General features: G+C 43.1%; 2 protein-coding genes across 2 annotated transcripts in view; one reads left to right on the top strand and one right to left on the bottom strand.

Annotated features, from left to right (window-relative positions):
- LOC115462002 (olfactory receptor 2G3-like) overlaps window positions 1-15,637 on the bottom strand; it is a 50,198-nt gene extending 34,561 nt beyond the window's left edge. The window contains exon 1 of the mRNA XM_030192053.1: window positions 15,583-15,637. The gene's annotated coding sequence lies outside the window, so the exon portion shown is untranslated. The remainder of the gene's footprint in view (window positions 1-15,582) is intronic.
- The window catches only part of LOC115461991 (pro-interleukin-16-like), a 121,274-nt gene continuing 110,309 nt past the window's right edge, over window positions 11,430-22,394 (top strand). Inside the window, exon 1 of the mRNA XM_030192043.1 lies at window positions 11,430-11,493. The gene's annotated coding sequence lies outside the window, so the exon portion shown is untranslated. The remainder of the gene's footprint in view (window positions 11,494-22,394) is intronic.

The raw sequence follows: 22,394 nt of genomic DNA, 5'->3' as shown, positions 1-22,394 counted from the left end.
AAAACTTTTCTCAGATTTGTTTTAAATTTACTACACTGTAGTTTCATCGCATGCCCCCTAGTGCTAGTATTTTTGGAAAGTGTGAACAGACGCTTCACATCCACCTGTTCCACTCCACTCATTATTTTATATACCTCTATCATGTCTCCCCTCAGCCGTCTCTTTTCCAAGCTTGGGGGTACTAAGTACTGGCACCTTTTCCATTGCTCACTAATGGACCCATGGTCCTCAAGTTTTAATGGAAGACCCAAGGCTCTGCACACCAGGTCTTCCTTTTCAAAGATTTTGTAGCTGGTTATAGAAAACCTGACTATTTTGGGGCAGGTCCTCAGTGATTACTCCACCCCTGAAGGATGGCCTGGTATTTGAGTACCGGCACCTTTGTTTACTAGAAAAAAATACCGCAACTACCAAATCTTTGCTTCATTGCAGATTTGCAATCAACTGTACCAGCCATTTCTGGGAATATTACAGTACTTCCACTAAAATCAGATATTTAAATACTTTGAAAATAAAACAGTTTTTAGTTTTTCATGAAACTTCATATAATTAGATTCAGACAATGGTAATATATTCCAAAGTTTTGCAGCTGGTAGGAAAAAACAGTAGAAAAGTTTTGTTTATATTTTATGTTTTTTTTGCAGAGGGAAAATTCTAAATGAATTGATCCCTTGAACAGGCTAATAATCTATTTACTAGAGGTGTATTTATCATCTGCGGAATGTATAATGGTGCTGTCCTGAACATAATTCCATATACTAGAGAGCAGATCTTAAAATTAATATAATGCTTCTATCGGTAGCCAATGTATCTTAATCAAAAAAGGAGTTTACATGTTTGAATTTTCTAGCTGAACAAGTTAGTTTTGCACTTGTGTTTTGCAAAGTTTGAAGGCGCTTAAGTAATTTATGAAAACAACCTGAATATAAGACATTACAGTAGTCTGTGATAAATAGAAACCATGTGTTAACTCTCTAAAGCAGGGGACCTCAACCCAGTTCTCGGGACACACCTAGCCTGTCAGGTTTACAGGATAACTAACTACTACAAACGTACTCTAAATTTATATCAAACATAGTTTTTATTTGTTAATACATGTACATATAACAACTTTCCCTAATCAGATTTCCAGAGCGCACTCATTCAGTCTACCTGTCACACAATCACACATTCATCATATTTTCACAAGCCAATACTCCTTCCAAATTCAATAGATGATGGATGTATTTTTGACTATAGTTAATGGTATCTTATACAGCTTCTCACTATTTTCCCCGCTCTGACGGGCATCATAATGTAGAGACAACTTTCAACATGGTTTCTTTTTTTTTTTCATATCTTCCAAAGAAGGCGTCTTTATAATGAAAAGTCAACCAATACACCACCAACCATCTTTAAGAAAAATTTCATCCGTATTGAACTCAATTCAAGCAGATGTAGATCCAACTTTTTTCAGTGTTAGGCAGTTCAATTGGACTGAAGGGGAAACTCTGTGGAACCCATTCAAACCCAAGCCAAGGACCTTCAACGATGGCTCAAATTCAAAAGTCCTATATTTTAAGTGAGGTGATTAAATTTGCAGATGGCACAAAACTTTTCAAAGTTGTTAAAATGCGTGCAGACTATGAGAAATTACAGGAAGACCTTAAGAAAATGGAAGACTGGGCAACCAAATGGCAGATGAAATCTAATGTGGACGAGTGCATAGTGATGCAGATCGGACAGAATAATGCAAATCATAGTTACTTGATATTAGGTTCCACTTTAGGAGTCATCACCCAAGAAAAACATGTACAGAAGGTGTCATTGTGAGCAATATGTTGAAATCTTCTGCTCAGTGAGTGGTGGCAGCCCAAAAAAAGAAAAACCCAAACAGAATGCCAGGAGTTATAAGGAAAGAGTAGAAAATAAGACAATTTATAATGTCTCTTTATCACTCCATGGTGTGACCTCACCTTGAATATTGCTTACAATTTTGGTTGCTGTATCTCAAAAAAAGAAGCAGCAAAATTAGAAAAGGTTCAAAAAAGAGCAACCGTAGAGTCCCTTTTACTAAATTGCGCTAGCGATTCCTGCACAGCCAATGTGATGAAGCCCATTGAATGGACTGTGTTGCATTTGCTGTGTCGGGAATCACTGACACGGTTAGTAAAAGTGGCCCATAATGATTAAGGAGATGAAACTCCTACCATATCAGGAAAGGCTTAAGAGATTAGGACTCTTCAGCTTGGAGAATAGATGGCTGAGTGTGTGTGTGTGTGTGTGGGGGGGGGGGGGGAATATAAAATGCTGAGTGGAGTAGAATGGATAAACGTAAAGCGATTGTTTACGCTTTCAAAAGTAAAAAGACTAGGGGACATGCCATGAAGTTACATGGTCATACTTTTAAAAGAAATAGAAGAAAATCATTTTTTCACTCAATGAATAGTTAAGTGCCGGAACTCATTGTCAGAAGGTGTTTGAACAGCAGTTAGTATATCTAGGTTTAAAAAAAGGTTTGGACAAGTTCCTGGAGGAAAAGTCAATAATCAAGGAGTGACACGGGCTGAACATACTGCAGTAGGACATCTTTATTCACTCCTACCCTAGATGAGATAATTAGGAAAGAGATGGTGAATATGACCAAAAATACTATAATGCCTTTGTATTGCTTCATGGTATGACCACACCTTGAGTATTGTGTTCAGTTCTGGTCACCGTATCTCAAAAAAGATATAACGGAAATAGAAAAGGTTCAAAGAAGAGTGACCAAAATGATAAATGGGATGGAACTCCTCTCATGAAGAAAGGCTAAAGAGATTAGGGCTCTTCATCTTGGAAAAGAGACAGATGAGGGGAGATATGATTGAGGTCTACAATATCCTGAGTGGTGTAGAAAGAGTAGAAGTAAATCGATTTTGTTTTTACTTGTTCCAAAAGTATAAAGACTAGGGGACACTTGAGGAAGTTACATGGAAATACTTTTAAAACAAATAGGAGGAAATATTTTTTCACTCAGCAAATATTTAAGCTCTGGAACGCTTTGTCAGAGGATGTAGTAACAACAGTTAGCGTATCTGGGTTTAAAAAAGGTTTGGAAAAATTCCTGGAGGAAAAGTCCATAGTCTGCTATTGAGACAGACATGGGGACGCAACTGCTTGCCCTGGGATTGGTAGCATGGAATGTTGATGTTAGTTGGGTTGTCAATTCACACACCAACCAGCAAAGCGCATAAAAAATGGTGCATACTTTTCGGCCAATCAGTATCTTGTAAGAGGTCTGTAAGAGCTCTTAGAAGGAATACAATGGAAGGGTAAATCTGGCTAGTGGATCCCAGTAATTGTATACATGTTATACTTTGTAACTACCCTTAGGTGTTGATGCCTAAAGATATACAGTAGATTCCGGTTAACTGGGACACATTGGAACTCCTATATTTTGCCCCAATTAAGTGGCTGCCCCAGATAAATGAAGTTGTCAGGGTATCATTAAAAAATGAGTACACTGCAAGCACACAATAAAAGTACATTTTTCATTTATTCTGAAACACAACCTAGCAAACACAAAAGTTGAACACAACCAGATGCGGTAGCATTTTTAGTGTGTGCTAAATTCTAGAGATGCCCATATATTCCTATGGGCGTTTCTAGCGTATAATGCATGCTAATCATTAGCGCACGCTAAAAAGACTACCCTGCAAAAAACAAAGCACAGATAAATATAGGTATTCACTGAAAACAGTATTAATTTGGCGCTCCAGTAATCTCTGCCAGTTGGTGTTGACTGGTGTTTGGCAGTTGTTTTTTCAGTTGTTCAAGCAAGCCAATTTTGGGGCCCTTTTACTAAGGCACGCCTAAAAGTGTCCTGCACTTGTGTAGGTGCGTGTTTTGGACGCACGCAGGTCCATTTTCTCAGCGCGTTTAGAAATAAGGCTTTTTATTTCCAGCCGAAAATGGATGTGTGGCAAAATTAACCAGCACGTGTCCATTTTCAGTCTGAGACCTTACTGCAACCCATTGACTTAGCGGTAAGGTCTCATGCGCTAACCGGGTGGTAAGCAGCCAGCACGCGAAAACTGCCAATTACTGCCGGGTAAGCGGCATGGGGTAGAAATTAGAAAATATTTTCTACAGCGTGTTTTGGACACGCGTCAAAAATGGAATTACCGCCCAGGGCACGCGGTAGCCGGGTGGTAGTTCCAATTTGACGTGTGCTGGATGCGCGTATGCGCGTTTGTAAAAGGGCCCCTTTGTCTGTGAGTGCTAGATCTTTCCTAGGCATTTTATCGTCAATTATTTTTATTGATGACATATAGAAGAAGTCCACACAAACAGGTAAGTAACATTCTAACCATAACATAGATACTTCGCATTTATGCTTTCTGTAAACAGCATCATCAATTTTTAAGCATTTCCCCCCCCCCCTTGAATAACTAGACTTAATGCCTAAAAGCAAGATTCCGGATGAGGTAGTCCCTAGGGGACTGGACTCAGATGTTCCCCCAGGACTCCCCAAGCCGGCACAATATTATCTACACAATCCCTCCCTCCCCTCCCTGTGCCTCGTTATTCAGATCTGGGAATGAATGTCCAGGGCTCCATGAGCCAGTCATATGTTCAAGAGGGAGCTCTTAGCTCTTGGGGGCATAGAGTCCAGAAACGGACCCCATCTCAAGCAGAATTTATCCAACTCAATCGGACTTCCATCTTTTATCATCATTCTTTCAAAGCGTAACAGTTGCACCATCCGCATTCGCCAATTCTGGAGTGAGGGGCCTCTTGGGGATAACCAATCCACTAGAATAGTCTTTTTTGCAATCATAATGGCTCGCTGTACAAAAAGAATGAGCCCTCTTGGCCGGGGAACCCGCAGACAGGGCTTCCCGAACAATAGCATCGGAGAACAAGACCATCTAGTTCTCCACAAGGTTGAAACCATTTGTAGTAGAGTCATCCAAAAATTCTTCACTGCAGGGCAAGTCCAGTACATGTGCCCCAAGGTCGCTCCCACAAAATGGCATTTGGGGCATGCCCCATCAGGGGAAACCCCCACATGAAACGCCCGTCGAGGCGGCATATGCATCCGAAACACAAAACGATACTGTAATTCCCAGTGATCTGTTAAAGACGACACTCTGCAAAGGGCCAAGACATGTTCTTTAAGCAGGCCAGATGAAATGTCTACCTTCAGGTCTCTGCTCCAGGCCTCAGCATATTTACCAAAGTCTGGCTCCGCAGCTGTGTCTTTGATATGTCGGAGGTGAAACCTCAATGGAACTTTTTGTTGTGATCCCAACGAGAATGCCAGTGGTAATTCCTCCTGCACATCCTCCGCCAAGGCCTCCCAAGTCAAACTCTTCGTGTAGTGCAATAATTGCCAATAATGAAAGTAGTCTTTAGGGCGGAGCAGTCCTCGATCCTGCAACTTCTGAAACGATTGCAACTTTCCTTCTCGTGTCAAGATCTGGTGTAGGTAGATTATACCTCGCGCTCTCCATTGTTCAAAAATTTTATATATCAAACCAGGCTGAAACTCAGGATTCCCGCAGATTGGCAGCAGTGGGGTAACTTTTGGCGAAAATTGATGTAGTCTACAAATCCAGCTCCACGCTCTCTGTGCTTGCGGCAGAAGGTTTGAAATGCGTAGTATTGGAGAGGCCCCTCTACTCCCATGTAGGCAACTACTAAAGTGAATGGGTGCAAACAACCGTAGTTCCATTGTGGTGGCTGAGAAATCCGCAGAGTTGCGGAACCAGTCTGTAACATGTCTCATTGCACAAGCAATCCCCAAATGTCTCACACTCTGCAGGCCCATCCCACCATACTCTTTCGGTACATTCCTAGGCATTTTAAATGCACACGTCACAGGTGGTAAATAGCGCCATGCCCCAAGAAAGAGAAACTTTCTCCTCTTTTAATTGTGCTTTCATTTTTGTTCTCCTGGGTTTGGACCAAATACACAGGTGCCCAATTAACCAGAATCGACTGTATATTTATAATTACCTAGCTCTACCTGGTCACACGTTCATTTATCACTTGGCTGTCCTTCTCGAAGGGACAGATCTCTCTGTAAGGACTTCCAGTGACTAAAGGTTCCTCTACAAAATCAATATACTGGACATCTTAGGTGTGGTTTCTAAATCACTGATGGTTAAGTTCCAAGAATAAAGACATATTAATCTAGTTGAAAGATCTATTCAGTTGAACAATTCAAATACCTAGCAGTCATTTTTTCCATTGTAAGAAATATTTTTATGTACTTGATAAACCCTGGGGAATGGGCTATAAAACAATTTTTTTAGGGACGGCTCAATTTTTCATGACATTTCTCTAGTGTCCCACTTGCAGGGTTTCTTATAACTTCTTTGGGTGCTGTGCTGTTGTGAGGCTCTCCTGTCACTTCTAGGTGCTCTGTTCCAGTCTTCTTCTGACTTTCCAGACATGACAAGGATCATTGTGACCAAATATTGGCCTTAATACATTTTATTAAGAAGATAAGACCATAAGCGTTGCCATACTGGGGCAGACCGAAGGTCCATCAAGCCCAGCATCCTGTTTCCAACAGTGGCCAATCCAGGTTACAAGTACCTGGCAAGATCTCAAAACAGTACAATATACTTTATGCTGCTTATCCTAGAAATAAGCAGTGGATTTTCCCCAAGTCCATTTTAATAATGGCTTATGGACTTTTAGGAAGTTATCCAAACCTTTTTTTAAAATCCCGCTAAGCTAACTGCTTTTACCACATTCTCTGGCAACAAATTCCAGAGTTTAATTACACGTTGCATGAAAAAATATTTTCTCTGATTTGTTTTAAATTTACTACTTTGTAGCCCCCTAGTCCTAGTATTTTTGGAAAGAGTAAACAGGCGAGTCACTTCTACCCGTTCCACTCCACCCATTATTTTATAGACCTCTATCGTATCTCCCCTCAGCCGTCTTTTCTCCAAGCTGAAGAGCCCTAGTCGCTTTAGCCTTTCCTCAAAGGCAAGTCATCCCATCACCTTTATCATTTTTGTCACTCTTCTCTGAAACCTTTTCTAATTCCACTAGATCTTTTTTGAGATGTGGTGACCAAAATTGATGTATGATCCACTAACTATATTTTGTGTGGGGAAAAAAAATAACTGGAATAATTCAAATTTGTCTTTGAAATAGTTATTCCATAAATCTCAGTCCTGTGACTATTAAAATAGCCTCTTTGTTTATTGACTGCGAGACACCCACTAGGCGCAATGCATCATGGCCATTGGGGAGCCGTGAAGTAGTCAGTGTGAACATCCTACCCGCACAGACTCTCTGTATCATGTGATAAAAATTGGGAACATTTTAGAGAGCTGACGATCCTCGCTGAGCAGAGATTTACAGAAACTCCCCACACTAGTTTGAGCTTCGTCTAAAACGAGCTTACAAGGGACCAATCCTTTGTATGAATATCTGTAACTTTTTCCCTTCCAGCAATTATTTTGCAGAACACAGCAGGCATTCATTACAGGAAAGGAGCTCAGAGAAAGCTGATTTGCCCATAGTATCAGATCTCTGACCTAACACTGAGTTCTTTACATTAACAAATGAAACACTATGTCAACCTATGTAATACAACAGTCTCTTTATGTCTCTGACAACCTACAGTGCTGCAGCGTGGGCACCATTTACAAGTTATGAATTCAGAGCCGGCCTGACAAGATGATCAGCATTTAAAAAAAAAAAATGCCTCAAATATTGTGAACATTAGTCCCTCTTTTATACATATGAGTACTGCCCATCCGGTGCCAGATTAATTTGTAGCAAAAACAATTCTTTAACATGTTACCTGGCTTTTATCAGTGAAAGTAATCTGGAATACGATTTGATGCTCAGGCAGCTCAAGTTCTTTCCTTAGCTGAAATAGGCAGTTGCTTGGAGTGTCTTTTTCTTATGCTTGACCCAAGGCTTGATGCCTCAACTACCTCCCACCTCTTACATCTCTCTTCTTATGGTCTTCCAGACCACCCAACCACCCTTAAAGCATGACCCTGGATAAAGAAGAAAAAATATCCTCAGGCCTGCCACCCCCGCCTTCCTGTCCTCATGCCGCCCACTTAGCCAAAGTAAGAAAGCTCTACTGAACCACCCAACACTGTGCCTCCTGCCTTATCAGATGCTTCACATGTCCCACTTGTGACCACCAGAGGAATGGGTCTGATATGTCTTAAACTGTTCCTCCTCCTACTACTAGTGCCTGCTTTTGAGACAGACATGGGGAAGCCACTGCTTGTCCTGGGATTTGTAGCATGGGATGTTGCTGCTCTGAGATTCTGCATGGAATCTTGTCACTCTTTAGGGTTCCAGAATCTTAATATTCTTTGGGGTTCTACATGGAATATTGCTACTATTTGAGATTCTGAATGGAATCCTGCTACTTTTTGGTGTTCTACATGGAATGTTGCCACAATTTGGGTTTCTGCCAGGTACTTGTGACCTGGCTTGGCCACTGTTTGGAAAACAGGATACTGGGCTACAGGGACCATTGGTCTGACCCATTATGGCTAATCTTATGTTCTTATGCCTCTTCTTTCCTTTTCAGGAGAGGACAGGCTGATGACAGGAGGAGCAGTAGAGTTGGGACCACTAGACAGACAAGAGGTGAAGGAAGAAAAGGACAGAGAGAGAGGCCAAGGAGGCAGGCAGGAAGAAGCAGCTATGAATTTAGGTGGGAAGACATGAGGGATCAAGGTAGTGATACTTAACAACTGGGGAAGACAGGGAATCTGAGAACTCCAGGATTAGGTAAGAGAGGAAGAGAATAGGAACTTGGGAAATGGGATGGGAAAGGGAGAGAGTAGGGGGCAGAAGACTGGTTGGTGGAGGAAGGAAGGAATTGAGGAGTCTGCATGGGAATGTGGGAAAGTGGAGATTTGGATATGGGGAGGGCAGTGGAGTTTTGGGAATTGTGGCAATACATTTCTGTTTCTGGTGGAAATTCCTCCAAAACAGTTTATACATTTTTAAATTAAATTAAATTTCTGTGCTGTTGCATTGTATGCAGAGTGCCATGGAGTTTAGAATTAGGAGTTATCTTTTAGGGGCTTCCAGAGAGCAAACCTTAGCTGATACATTTCCTATTTTAGTCTTAGGTCACAATGGACAGACAGAGCCAGTCCTGGTTCATTGTACACATGGAGATAGAGTACTATTTTTAGTTTAGTTTAGTCTTATTACAGTCAATATACCGCCTACATTTCCATATCAAAGTGGCTCACAATGATTAAGATACATAAGCAGACCATAGGCACTGTCCCCTCTAAGCTGAGTGGGAGTCCGCCACCTAAAGTCCTGCCAGCGGGAGGTGCTGTTTCACTATCACATTTTCAATAGTGAGGGACTGGCAAGCTCGTCAGGACTCCAAGGAACCTGCCTGTCCCTATTGACTGAAAACACAATATTGTGGCATCACCTCCCACTGGCAGCAATGTAGCTGGAGGACTCCAGCTCAGCTTAGAGTAAACAATGACCATGGGAAGTGGAATGGTGACACTGGGGCTGTGGCACTATCAATATTTTTCACAATACTGCATCAGGAACTAGATAGCCTAGATCAGGGCCAGAGGTTGGTCATGCTGTCACTGAAGCAGACACATACCAGCCAATTTAGAAAGGGAGCTGAGGAATGACAGTCCATCCCCAGATCATCACTACATAGGGCAAACAGACCAGAAAGGAAGCTGGTGGTTGGGAGGCGGGGATAGTGCTGGGCAGACTTATACGGTCTGTGCCAGAGCTGGTGGTTGGGAGGCGGGGTTGGTGGTTGGGAGGCGGGGATAGGGCTGGCCAGACTTATACGGTTTGTGCACTGACGAGGACAGTACAAATAAAAAAGTAGCACATATGAATTTATCTTCTTGGGCAGACTGGATGGACCGTGCAGGTCTTTTTCTGCCGTCATCTACTATGTTACTATATGGAGATCAAGTGCTACTTTTCTGAAGGAAATAGAATTAGAAGTCCATGCCTGGAGAAAGCCAGAATTGATTTAACCCTTTTCTTGTCACATGGAACTATTGGTAACCTTAGAAATACAGCAATAAAATGCCACATTCTCAGCACAACAGGTATCGGCTGCTTCCTTTCTGGTCCGTTTGCCCTACGTAGTGATGATCTGGGGATGGACCGTCATTCCTCAGCTCCCTTTCTAAATTGGCTGGTATCAGAGGATAATTTAACTTCTACTGCCTACATTAGAGATGGAAAGGCAGAACTGCTGAGTTGCTCGGTTCCAGGAGGGGAGATGTTCATAATATGTTATATCCCAAAGTAATGTGGTATGGTAATTGTAGTCCCTAATTCTAAGTCTTGAAATCAGTGCTGCAGGTCATAGTGCACCAGGATGGGGCAGGACTGACTCGAAATCTCCCTTCTTAAACTGGGACGCTCACGGCTCTGGAAATGATATCTGGCATGGTGTTCTAGAAATAGATGCCATGTTTGTATTCAGTGAGCGGACCAGGAATTCCATCTGTGCTCCAGTGGGTGTGGTACATGTCATTTTTCTGGGCTCAGGACTTTATAAGGGTGTTTGGGGACACAGTGCTGGTTACTGGCTTCACTCACACAGTTCTAAAGCCCAAACTGTGGGAAGCATTTTTGGGAATGGTCTGCAGAGTTGACAGCTCTCCAGCTTTAGGAAAGGAACTTAAAAATTATTATTTTTTTCCACTGGAATTGAACTGCGTATTAATAAAGAAAATTCTAATAACTCTTCATGAAAATTTTCACTCAGCAATCAGTAATCATCATCATATATAATGTCTATGTTTTTTCACGTCCAGCAGAAGGTCTGAATTCTTGCTTTGTCCGCTATGGGTTAACTTTTTCCCCTAAAGTAAGCAGTGCTGTTCACCACACAGACTTAATTCACAGAGAGATCTCTCCCAGAACTCTTGCAGACTCTATGAAAGTGTTTCCACTTTGGTATAAAAAAAAAGAACTGAATGAATCATTTCAACTGAAGCAGATAATTTAGGTAACTGTTCTGCTGCCTGAAATTATAAACATATTAAGGAAGCCCGTTATCCAATAGCCATTAGGAATTTAAGCCTCTGAGATGATCTGAACATCTTAGCACATTTTCCACATCCTGTTGGCGTGTGGGGCAGCTCAGCTTTGCTTTCTGTGGCACAAGTTAGAAAAAGCTCAAAGGGAAAGTTTGAATTTTGGCATTTCTGCATGTGGTACAAGCAGATGGTTTGCTCTCGCTGGTGGAGTTTGGTGAAATCACACCTCCTTTATACAAGCAAGGCAACAGTTGGAATACCCAAGGTGAGGTGTTCATGATTTTTCTAACCGAAAATCTTTCCAGCTAAGGAGAAAGAGTTTCTAAGGCTGATACTTCATGGACAAGAAACACTCAGCATCATACCAATACTGGCAATGTGGAACTGCATAGCGCCTGACAGAACTGGCTGAGAGATCCCGGAAAGTTACTGCAGTGGCCGACAAAAATGAAAACAAACTGATATATCGAAAGTTGAACTGGTAAGTACTGTTTCTGAAACAATCATGAATAGAAAAACTGACTGGGATGAAGAATGATATCCTGCAAGTGATTTATTTATTTTAATAGATTATAGAAGTGTAATCAAGGCGATCATGCTTCTTAGAGGAGGCAATTCTACTATATAATGGCCCCCAAAATTTAGGCATGCCCGTTTATGCCCGTTCTAGGGCTGGTGTAAATGGGCATGCCTAAATGTGGCATTTACTCATGCAACTTACAGTATTTTGTAAGCAGCCTGCATAAATGTCAGCCCTCCCTAGGGCACGTCCGTGCCCTCCTCTGTCAATGCCACCTTGTATTTAAAAGCTAATAGCGATTAGGTGCACTACTGTCATTTACATGAGTATGTCTACAATTATGTGCATTACGGCAGTATTCTATAAATGTAAGCATGCAAATGAAACTTAAATATAGGCAGCCTGTGACTGAGAGCTGGCTTGAAAAGTGTAGAGTGAGCAAGCAAGCAGGCAGACTGATGGGTTAGTTTGTACTTATCTGCTATCATCTGTGATGTCACAGTGCTATCTGTTACTATGCTTCCTTTAGAATTTAACAACAATGGGCCCGTTTAATACACTTATTCAATGTTCTACTTCAGGAGCAGATGCTCAAAACACCGCTATTATACCACCGAAAAAGAACTTCCCAATGCTCAGCATTAATGATATGCAAATTTTATGCATTCTGTTAGCGCCGAGCATTAGGAAGTAAGGAGGAGGGGATGTGCCCAGCAGATGCGTACAAGATCTGTGCGTCCTACTGAACAGCTCCTTCCGCAGGGTTTGGTGAGTTGGTTATTATTGGCAAACTTTCTATTTCCCTTCTTGTTATGGGATTCATCAACAGATCGTACATGTAAAACAAGAACTTAATTCCAATCAGAAAGGGAAAAGTACCCCTCCCAGTCCTAGGAACCTGAATTCCAATCCGACATTTAAATGACAGGCATCCCAAGGGGAAGGGCTAGGGACAAGCAAGTCCCTGTCTGAGCCATGACTTGAAGGATCCCGAACTGCTCAAAACCAGAGCCACTTTCATTGTATGTATCCAACGGGCATGATGGTGATCTAAGGACAATCACCCTCCTTACTGCTGCTGAGGCTTCCCTGCTTCTTCAGAAACCCTAATGCCAGCTCCGACCTGGTGTAGGGTTTACTGCTTTGTTTTTCAAGCCTGAGGGGGGATAGGGAATGGCCTCATTTACATGTGATTTGAATGCGACTTGTGCTATCCCTTGGCGTATTCGTTATTCCCTGCAGTGGGGGCCTTTCAGCATGGTGAACCGGCAAACGCAGGTACTAGTTCAGCGCTAATGGTCTCTAGCGCCCGCATTTGCTTCTGAGCACTGGGGCCTCGGGGACGCTTTAGATGAAGAGGATCTTCTCTGTGCAAATTTATGTTTTGATGTGCATTGGACTATATATCTGGCTGCCCCCATGGTAGCCCATTTTAGGGTGTAGTAAGCATGCATTAATGCTTACCACATCTTAGTAAAAGGGCCCCCTTTAGTAACATGAATGTGTGAAATGAACCGAAGTTAACAAAGAGGATGGGTTGTTCCCACACACTAAGGCCATTTTTTCTGCAGCAGTAAAATGACCAATTTTCCATTTTTTTGTATTAATGTCCATGAACTGATGTTGCCATTTGAGCACTAACCAACACCTATTTTGTAGGCAGTAAGGGAACACGTGGTAATCCTGCGCTAACCAGCTGGCATGCGATAATGTAGCTGCCCTAAGTGATTAGCGCAGGAATGCCCACTCTCCACTCTCTGACATGCCCCCTCCATATATAAATCACCATTTGACACAGAACATAGTAACATAGTAGATGATGGCAGAAAAAGACCTGCACGGTCCATCCAGTCTGCCCAACAAGATAAACTCATATGTGCTACTTTTTGTGTATACCTTACCTTGATTTGTATCTGTCCTTTTCAGGGCACAGACCGTATAAGTCTGCCCAGCTCTATCCCTGCCTCCCAACCACTAGCCCCGCCTCCCACCACCGGTTCTGGCTGTACTTCTCCTACCACTTGACTTGACAGCTGCCTTTGATCTAATTGATCACAATCTTTTACTCATTCGACTATGAGAACTAGGAATCACGGCTACAGTTTATGACTGGTTTTGTTCATACCTTAATAACCAGACTAACACAGTTGTATGGCAAAACACTCAGTTTGAAAGGTACACTTGTCTCTTCCATGTGGGGTGCCACAAGGGGCCATACTCGCCCCTATGCTTTTTAATATATTTATGTCACCCCTGCTCACTCTAGTACAATCATTAGATTTAACTTCCTATGTATAAGTGGATGACATACAAATTCTGGGCATTCTTGACCACATCTTGCTTTAAGATATTAACGCACTAAATGCTAAATTAGATCTTATCTCTCAGTGGCTAACAACACAAAGGCTAAAACTAAATCCTGGTAAAACCCAAGGTTTTCTGTTCTCTTGGAAGGGTGATCCAAAACCAGCTATTCTTTTCAGTATAACCAGTATCGTTGTGACACTTCAGCCCACCATTAGAGTCTTAGGTGTAACTTCAGATCAACACCTTACATTTAGGCCACAAATTTCTGCTACTACATTGCTCCTGCTTTTTAAAGCTCTGTATGCTGTATTCTGTCAAAAACCTATTTTCATAAGCGGCTCTTCGGGTGCTAATACATGATGTTGTTATTAGTAAGCTCGATTACTGCAACGCCCTGAAATACGATCATGTAACCCCACTATTGAGCCAGGAACACTGGCTACCGGTTGTTCATTGAGTGGGTCTTTTACTAAGCCTCGGTAGCGTTTTTAGCTCGTGGTAGAAATCAGCTGATGGTAAATGCTGAGACACCCATTATATTCTTATGAGCTAGTTGATTTCTACTGCAAGCTAAAATGCTACCACGGCTTAGTAAAAGACCCCCTGAATAACCTATAAAATCTTGACCCCCTATTCACAACATTCATCATTCTGAACAACCAATGTACCTCTTCCACCTGTTGACCTTCTCATTCTTGCTGGTTGTCTCAACAATTTCACTTTGTAATTCCTTCATTCTGGTACCTTAGACCCAGACACTATTTGGACCCAAATCTTCAGTGTGGTGGCCTCCACCTTGTGGAATGCATTGCCATTGCACTTAAGGTTAGAAAAATCCCACTCCGCTTTTAAATCGGAGCTAAAAATTTCTTATTTAGAGATGCTTTTCCCACAAACTAATCTGACTTTCAAACCTGCCTTTCGGCTTTGGGCTCCTTTGTCTTGCTCCCTGACGAGTGGGGCATCAACCACCAGCAGTATGTTTTTAGTGGATGTATTTTTTTAAATTTTATTATATTCTTATTTTATCCTACTACTTTCTTATCATTATTTGCAGTTCCTTTCATTTTTATGATTGTACTTTACTTTAAACTGCCCAGACTTCATTTCCCACCTTACTCCCCTCTCCATTACCTTTTTCTACCTACTCATCTCATCAATTATTCTGGTATAATTAACTTTTACCCTCTCTAACAATATTCTGTATTCCTTTTACTATGTAAGCCGCGTTGAACCTGCTTTGAGTGAGAAAGCGCGGCATACAAATGCAATAATCTCTCTATATAAAATGCACCTCCAACGTTCTAATGAAGCCTCACTTTCCCAACGTTCTAAAAGTGAGGCGGCAGAGACCGATTTTAGTCCAGGAGTATCTGCCCCGCCCACGCGTCAAATGTGATGACGTCGAGGGCGGAGCTATGACATTCACCGACCGTGTTGCACTGCTGATTGGCTGTGCCTTGGGTGAAGCCTCGGATGACGTCGTAAGCACAGACGCAAAACAGAAAATCTCCCAGGCAGGGGGAGGAGTAGGGAAACACGCTCCGCGTGTTTCCCTACTCCTCACCCTGCCTACGAATCAACTGTCAGTGCCCCCCCCTCCCTTGGCGACAAACCGCAAAAACAAACCAGTCACTGAGTTGCTCCAGGCCAGCCAGAAAAAGTCTATCACACTCCTTCACAGTGTACCAGCACGGGGATCAACCGCAAAGAAAGCGCAGGCGAAGACCACAAGTAACCCACCTCTACATCGCCATCCTTACTCTGGAAGCTCTGTCTTGATGTGATGATTCTCCAAGCTGGCGTTCACGCGACCCAGGAAGGAAATCAGTTGACAGAGATTCCTGCAAACGCCAGCACTACCAGCTCGAGCCACCGCATCCGCACCCAGTTCAGCTCCCCCTCCCAAACACTCACACGGACTTCTAAACCACCTTGCTTTAATCGGCGCCACAGAGGAGCAGGAGGAGGACAGGAAGAAAAAGCAGCAGCGGCGTTTAGATAAAAAAAAAAAACACAAGTCCCGCCCCTTCAAACAGGGGAATGCACGGCTCCACTCCCACATCTGATTCAAAATTCGCTGTCCAGAGACGGAGGAAGTTTCGATGGCCCCAGCACTACAGCAACTGAACCAGACCCGATGTACAGCAACGGAGCATGCCCATCTGCCGGGCCGATACAAAGAATTCAGTACAGAAGCAACAAAAGAGAAACAGCTCTCCCAAGCCTGACAAAAATAACGATACTGTCTCCAAAATACATCCAAGACCACCTCAAGGTCCCAGACAGTGCCAGACACAACCAAGCAGCACCAACATGACTGCGTGACAGAAGAGGGAGGAGGAGGAGGGGGGAGGGGTACTGAGACCACAGAGAGGGAGGGGGGGGGGGGAGGTATCTCTAGAAGCAGCAAAAGAGAAACAGCTCTCCCAAGCCTGCAAAAAATAACGACACTGTCTCCAAAATACATCCAAGACCAGCTCAAGGTCCCAGAGAGTGCCAGACACAAACAAGCACGAACATGACTGTGTGAGAGAAAGAAGAGGGGGGAGGGATACCGAGACCAGAGGGGGAAAGGGGGTGTCCAGAGACATGAGAGGAAGGGGAGAGTGGAACCAGAAGGGGGGAGGGGTCCTGTGACCACACAGAGGGAGGGGGGAGTTATCTCTGCCACACACACAGTGTCTCTCTCACTGTCATACACTGACCACCACACACTCTGTCTCACACTGTGTCACATTCACACACTCGCATACACTCTCATTCTCACACACACACTCTCTCACAGACACGCTCACACCCACACTCTCTCTCTCACACACACACACATTCACACTCTCATTCACACACAATCACTCTCAAACACACTCTATCAAACAAACACACACTAAGGAAACCCTTGCTAGCGCCCGTTTCATTTGTGTCAGAAACGGGCCTTTTTTACTAGTAAATAAATAATGCGTTCTAGGGCGGTATAGCAAGACTGTTAATGCATGCCGATTTGGCAGTTACCACAAGACACCTGAGTACATTCCACAGTATGCCAGTTTAAGCTGTAGTGAGGGGCCCTTTTACTAAGGCAAGGTAGACCTACCGAGCGGTAAAAGAGCACTACCATGGGACGTGCTGAGGCATCCTGCGGTAGTGTTCTGCTTCGCTCACGCTAATCCAGTGCTGGAAAAACATTTTTTATTTTCCAGCATGGAAGGTGAGTCTGGGGGGCAGAAAGTAGATGTGCCTGCGCTAATTGGGTAGCGCGGACATGTTACCACGCGCTGCCTGATTAGCTTGGGATCCCTTACCGCCTCCAAACTAGGTGGCGGTAAGGGCTCCCGGCCGTAATGGTCACTCGCTAATGGGGAAATTAGCATGTGGCCATAACACAAAACACCCAAATGTGGCCATTTTACTGCCACGCTAAAAGTGGCCACAGTGTGTGGGAAACCCACATGCTGACAGCACTGGCCACTTTTTAGTGTGGCTTAGTAAAAGGACCTCTAAGCGTGCAGTAGCGCTTACCACAGCTTAGTAAGAATCAGTGGCATACCAAGGGGGGGCGGTCCGCCCCGGGTGCACGCCACTGGGGGGGGGGTGCCGTGGCGCACGCCTGTTGCCCTGTTACTTCCTGTTCTGGGGCAGACTCAAAGGGAGCAGTGAACACATGCGAATTGCGAACTTGGAGACAGGGCAACAGGCGCGCGCTGCGGCACCCCCCCCCAGCGGCGTGCACCCGGGGGGGGGTGTCATTTTGCCGGGGGAGGGGGAGAGGTGTCATTTCACCGGGGGGGGGGGGGGTTCACGCTGCACCCGGGGGGGGGGGCGCATCGGCAATCCGCCCCGGGTGTCAGCTAGGGTCGGAACGCCACTGGTAAGAATGCCCCCAAAACTAGAAAATAAAATGTTGTGCCCGTGGAATCCCCTAGAAGGAACACATTTAAGGTCCTTTCCATACAGAGAAGGTTGAGAAGCATCTCCTTTCTGTGCCCACATTTTTAAGGACACTCCAGTCTGGCTCTCTCTCTTGCTCTGGTAGCTTCTGCAGAGATTTCAAGGCATTACATCTGGGAATACTGGTATATAAAATGAAATTAACTTAAAACAGAAAAGCCCTATGGTTCAGAGCACACACATACATTCCACAAAACACATTGGTCTAAGGTCACACACCATACGTGCTGAGACTGAGCCTGTATGATACGACACCAGTACCACTGATTTCTTTTCACATGCATGCAAATTTATATTCCATGAATCCTGCATGCATGAACACAGCACATAATACAATAAACCTGGTCTTGGAGTAATCCCTAGCAGGACTGAGTTTCAGGACATCCTCAATGAATATGCATGAGGTAGATTTGCATACACCGTCTCCTTTGCATGCAAATCTATCTCCTGCATATTCATTGTGGATCTCTTAAAAACTAGATTGGCTGGGGGTGCTCAAGGAATGGCTTTTGAATCACCGCTGCTGCAACATAAAAAACAAACAAACTCAGTGCATGAAATTCACAAGTACTATAACCCTCATACCTATATCCTAGTAAAATAATGCGTGACCTTGCGCCTGATGCTTGATCAGTTTAGAGCCAGAAATAAATGACAAGTTGATTTTTATATTTGTAGTATGCTCTTGTGCTATCATTCCATTTTAATTTAGCTTTCTTTTTCTGCTCAGCTTTTTCAATGTCTTCATCTTTGAAATTTAACATTTTTTGATATTATGTTTATTTTAACTGTCGCTGTTCATTTTTTATTTTTATTTTGTTGAGCTTTCTTTTCAATTTTATGTGACGATTTAAAGATTTTGTCCATTAATTATTGATATAATCGCATTGCAGTGTGTGAGCGGAATTCAAATGTTAAATTTGAATTAAATGAAAATTTGTTGAGTTGAATTACGTGGAAAATACTACCCCACGGTTTTCTCTCTTGTTGTAGATGCCTCCAGGTGCCCTTATTTTTAAGAAATGCACATTGGGGCTCTTTTACTAAGATGCGTAAGGGCCTATGGGCATACAGCATGCGCCAAATTGTCACTTCTGCCTGGCTGTAAGCCAGGCGGTAATTTTGAATTTGGCGCTTGCTGAATCCCGCTGTAGAAAACAATTTTCTATTTTCTACCTGGGCTGCTTACCTGGTGGTAAACAGCAGTTGGCGTACAATGCATAGCTTACCGCGCGGCTAGCACATGAGATCTTACTACTAGGCCAATGGGTGGAAGTTAAGGTCTCGGGCTGAAAATGAATGCACGCTGGTTTCAATTTTAGTGCACATCTATTTTCTGGCCCCTTAAAAAAACACCCCTTTTCCTAGACGTGGTAAAAAATGACCCAGCGCATGCTCAAAAAGTACGCTTTTTACTGTGGCTTAGTAAAAGGGTCCCATTGTGAAGTACATGCTTACTTTGCACCTATTAAGTGGAGTTAAATTTTCTTTTAGTTGACTTTATCCATGTAACACCCAAGGTTACACAGGTAAAGCCCAACTAACACTTTTGAAAACTGTCATTTATACATTATCTATATCTATAGGTCTAATCTGCCATGAGCCAGGCTCACATCCTGTTGATACAATGTGTCTGTATCTATATAAATACTGTACCAACAGGGACCCTAGACCCTTTTATCCAATCCAGTTAGTGTTGTGGGGATGAGACATGAATATCTCAGGCTTTACTACTTAAAGGGAAGGTCTAAAACACTCCTTTAGGTGCAGAATTTGAAGGAGCAACCATGATTTGGGCTGAAAGTGTATTTATTTATTTGTAACACTTGTACCCCACATTTTCCCACCTATTTGCAGGCTCAATGTGGCTTACATAGTACCGTAGATGCGATTGCCAATATCGGTATGAACAATTACAAAGTGAAGTTGTGGTAGAGTAAAGTTCGTGCATGACAGTCAGATTTAGGAATTATAAGGAGGAAGAGGTAATTTATGTCCAATCGAGTTTTCTTGTGTTGCAGAGTTGAGGCATTTAAGTTGGGTTGTTCGGGTATGCCTTTTTGAACAGGTAAGTTTTTAGTAGTTTCCGGACGTATATGTGGTCATATGTTGTTTTCATGGCATTTGGTAGTGTGCTCCATAATTGTGTGTTTATATAGGAGAAGCCGATGCATAGGTTGATTTGTATTTGAGTCCTTTGCAGCTTGGGTAGTGGAGATTTAAGTATCCTCCTGTTGATCTTGTTGTATTTCTGATTGGGAGGTCTATGAAGTCTTATATGCATCCCGGGGCTTCAGCATTGATGATTTTGTGAACGAGGGCACAGATTTTGAACGCAATACATTCTGTGATTGGGAGCCAGTGTAGTTTTTCTCGTAGAGGCTTTGCGCTTTCGAATCTTGATTTTCCATATATGAGTCTGGCTGCTGTGTTTTATCCAATTTGGAGTTTCTTTGTGATTTGTTCTTTGCATCCTGCATAGATTCCATTGCAGTAGTCTAGGTGGCTTAGAGGGGCATAATTGAACGAAAAAGTCTATCTCTATGGGCGTTTATCTCCGAGAACAGGTCCGTGAAGGGGCGGACCGAACCGTATTTTCGAAAAAAATAGACGTCCATGTTTTATTCGACAATTTGTGAGCTGGGCGTTTTTGTTTTTCAGTGATAATGGAAAATGAAAGCGCCCAGCTCAAAAACGAATAAATCCAAGGCATTTGTTCGTGGGAGGGGCCAGGAGTCGTAGTGCACTGGTCCCCCTCACATGCCAGGACACCAACCGGGCACCCTAGGGGGCACTTTTACAAAAACAAAAAAAAGGTAAAAGAGCTCCCAGGTGCATAGCACCCTTCCCTTGTGTGTTGAGCCCCCCAAATCCCCCTCAAAACCCACAGCCCACAAGTCTACACCATTACTATAGCCCTAAGGGGTGAAGGGGGGCACCTACATGTGGGTACAGTGGGTTTGGGGGGGTTGGACGACTAAGCATTAAGCAGCACAATTGTAACAGGTAGGGGGGGGATGGGCCTGGGTCCACCTGCCTGAAGTCCACTGCACCCCCTAACAACTGCTCCAGGGACCTGCATACTGCTGCCAGGGAGGTGGGTATGACATTTGAGGGTGAAAATAAAAAGTTGTGAAACATCATTTTTTGTGGTGGGAGGGGGTTAGTGACCACTGGGGGAGTCAGGGGAGGTCATCCCCGATTCCCTCTGGTGGTAATCTGGTCATTTAGGGCACATTTTGGGGCCTTATTCGTGAAAAAACAGGGTCCAGGAAAAGTGCCCTAAATTCTAGCTACAAACGCATACTTTTTTTTCCATTATCGGCGAAAGGCGCTCATCTCTCCTCGGCCGATAACCACGCCCCAGTTCCACCTTCGCCACGCCTCTGACACGCCCCCGTCAACTTGGTACGCTTCCGTGATGGAGTGCAGTTGAAAACGTCCAAAATCGGCTTTCCATTATACCGATTTATTCATTTTTGTGAGATAAACTTCTATCTCCCGATTTGGGTCGAAATCTAGGCGTTTTTCTCTTTCGATTATAAGGTGGTTAGTACCATTGATTGTACCAATTTGCGAAATGTTTCTCTAGGGAAGAATGGTTTCACTCTTCTGAGTTTCTACATAGAGTGGAACATTTTCTTTGTTGTGGCTTTTGCTTGGCTTTCAAGTATGAGATTACGATCGATTATAACTGCAAGTATTTTCAAGCTATCTGAGACAGGGAGGGTGTAGTCTGGGGTGGTTATGTTGGAGGGTGTGTTATATTGGGATGAGAGGATTAGACAGTGTGTTTTGTCGGTGTTTAGTTTTAGTTGTCAACCTTAAGAGTGGACTAACACGGCTACCACACTCCTCTACTTAAGATAGTTTTAGTTGAAATGCGTTCGCCCATGAGTTCATGATGTTCAAGCTGAGTGTGATTTCTTTTTTTTTTTTAATTTATATTTATTAGTTTAAACAATATATACAAGAAACATCTTGTGTTGGAAAAGTGTCAATATCAAACAAATTTAATACATTGATCAAAGGAAAAAGGAGAAAATAAAATTACATTCTCAAAAGGATAAGTGACACTCAAGTCCATAAATTAAGATCCAAGATTTCAGTAAATCTAAGGGAGAAATATATAAAGGAAAACAATACAGGATTCCAAACTCTGTTAAGTGGAGAAGTTCCTTTCTTTAATGCTTCTCGCTTTTTACTGAGGTTATAAGTGTCGATACATGTGCAGGTTCTGTAAATACATATTTCTTCTCCTTAAGCCTTACTATGCACTTGCAGGGGTATCTTAAAAAGAAGGTACCCCCCAAGTGCAGAATTTCTGGCCTAAGGAGCAAAAATTGTTTCCTCCGTCGTCTTGTCTCCTTAGAGACATCTGGAAATAGCAAAATTTTAAAACTTAAAAAAGTTTTGTCCTTATTACGGAAAAACAAACGGAAAATCCAATCCTTGTCAGGCAATAACGCAACAGTCGCCACCAAAGTGGCGGCTGTTGCTAATTCAGTGTCAGAAGTTTCAAGCAAGAGAGATATATCTATAGGCTTTTCCGCTACTTGATTCAGGCGCTTCCCTGGGATATAATACACTTGAGAAAACGGTGGTAG

This window comes from Microcaecilia unicolor, chromosome 1 (genome assembly GCF_901765095.1).
Source record: "Microcaecilia unicolor chromosome 1, aMicUni1.1, whole genome shotgun sequence".
Taxonomy (NCBI): Eukaryota; Metazoa; Chordata; class Amphibia; order Gymnophiona; family Siphonopidae; genus Microcaecilia; species Microcaecilia unicolor.
The sequence above is the reverse complement of the archived record's forward strand: the minus strand, read 5'-3'. Positions and strand labels throughout refer to the sequence as shown.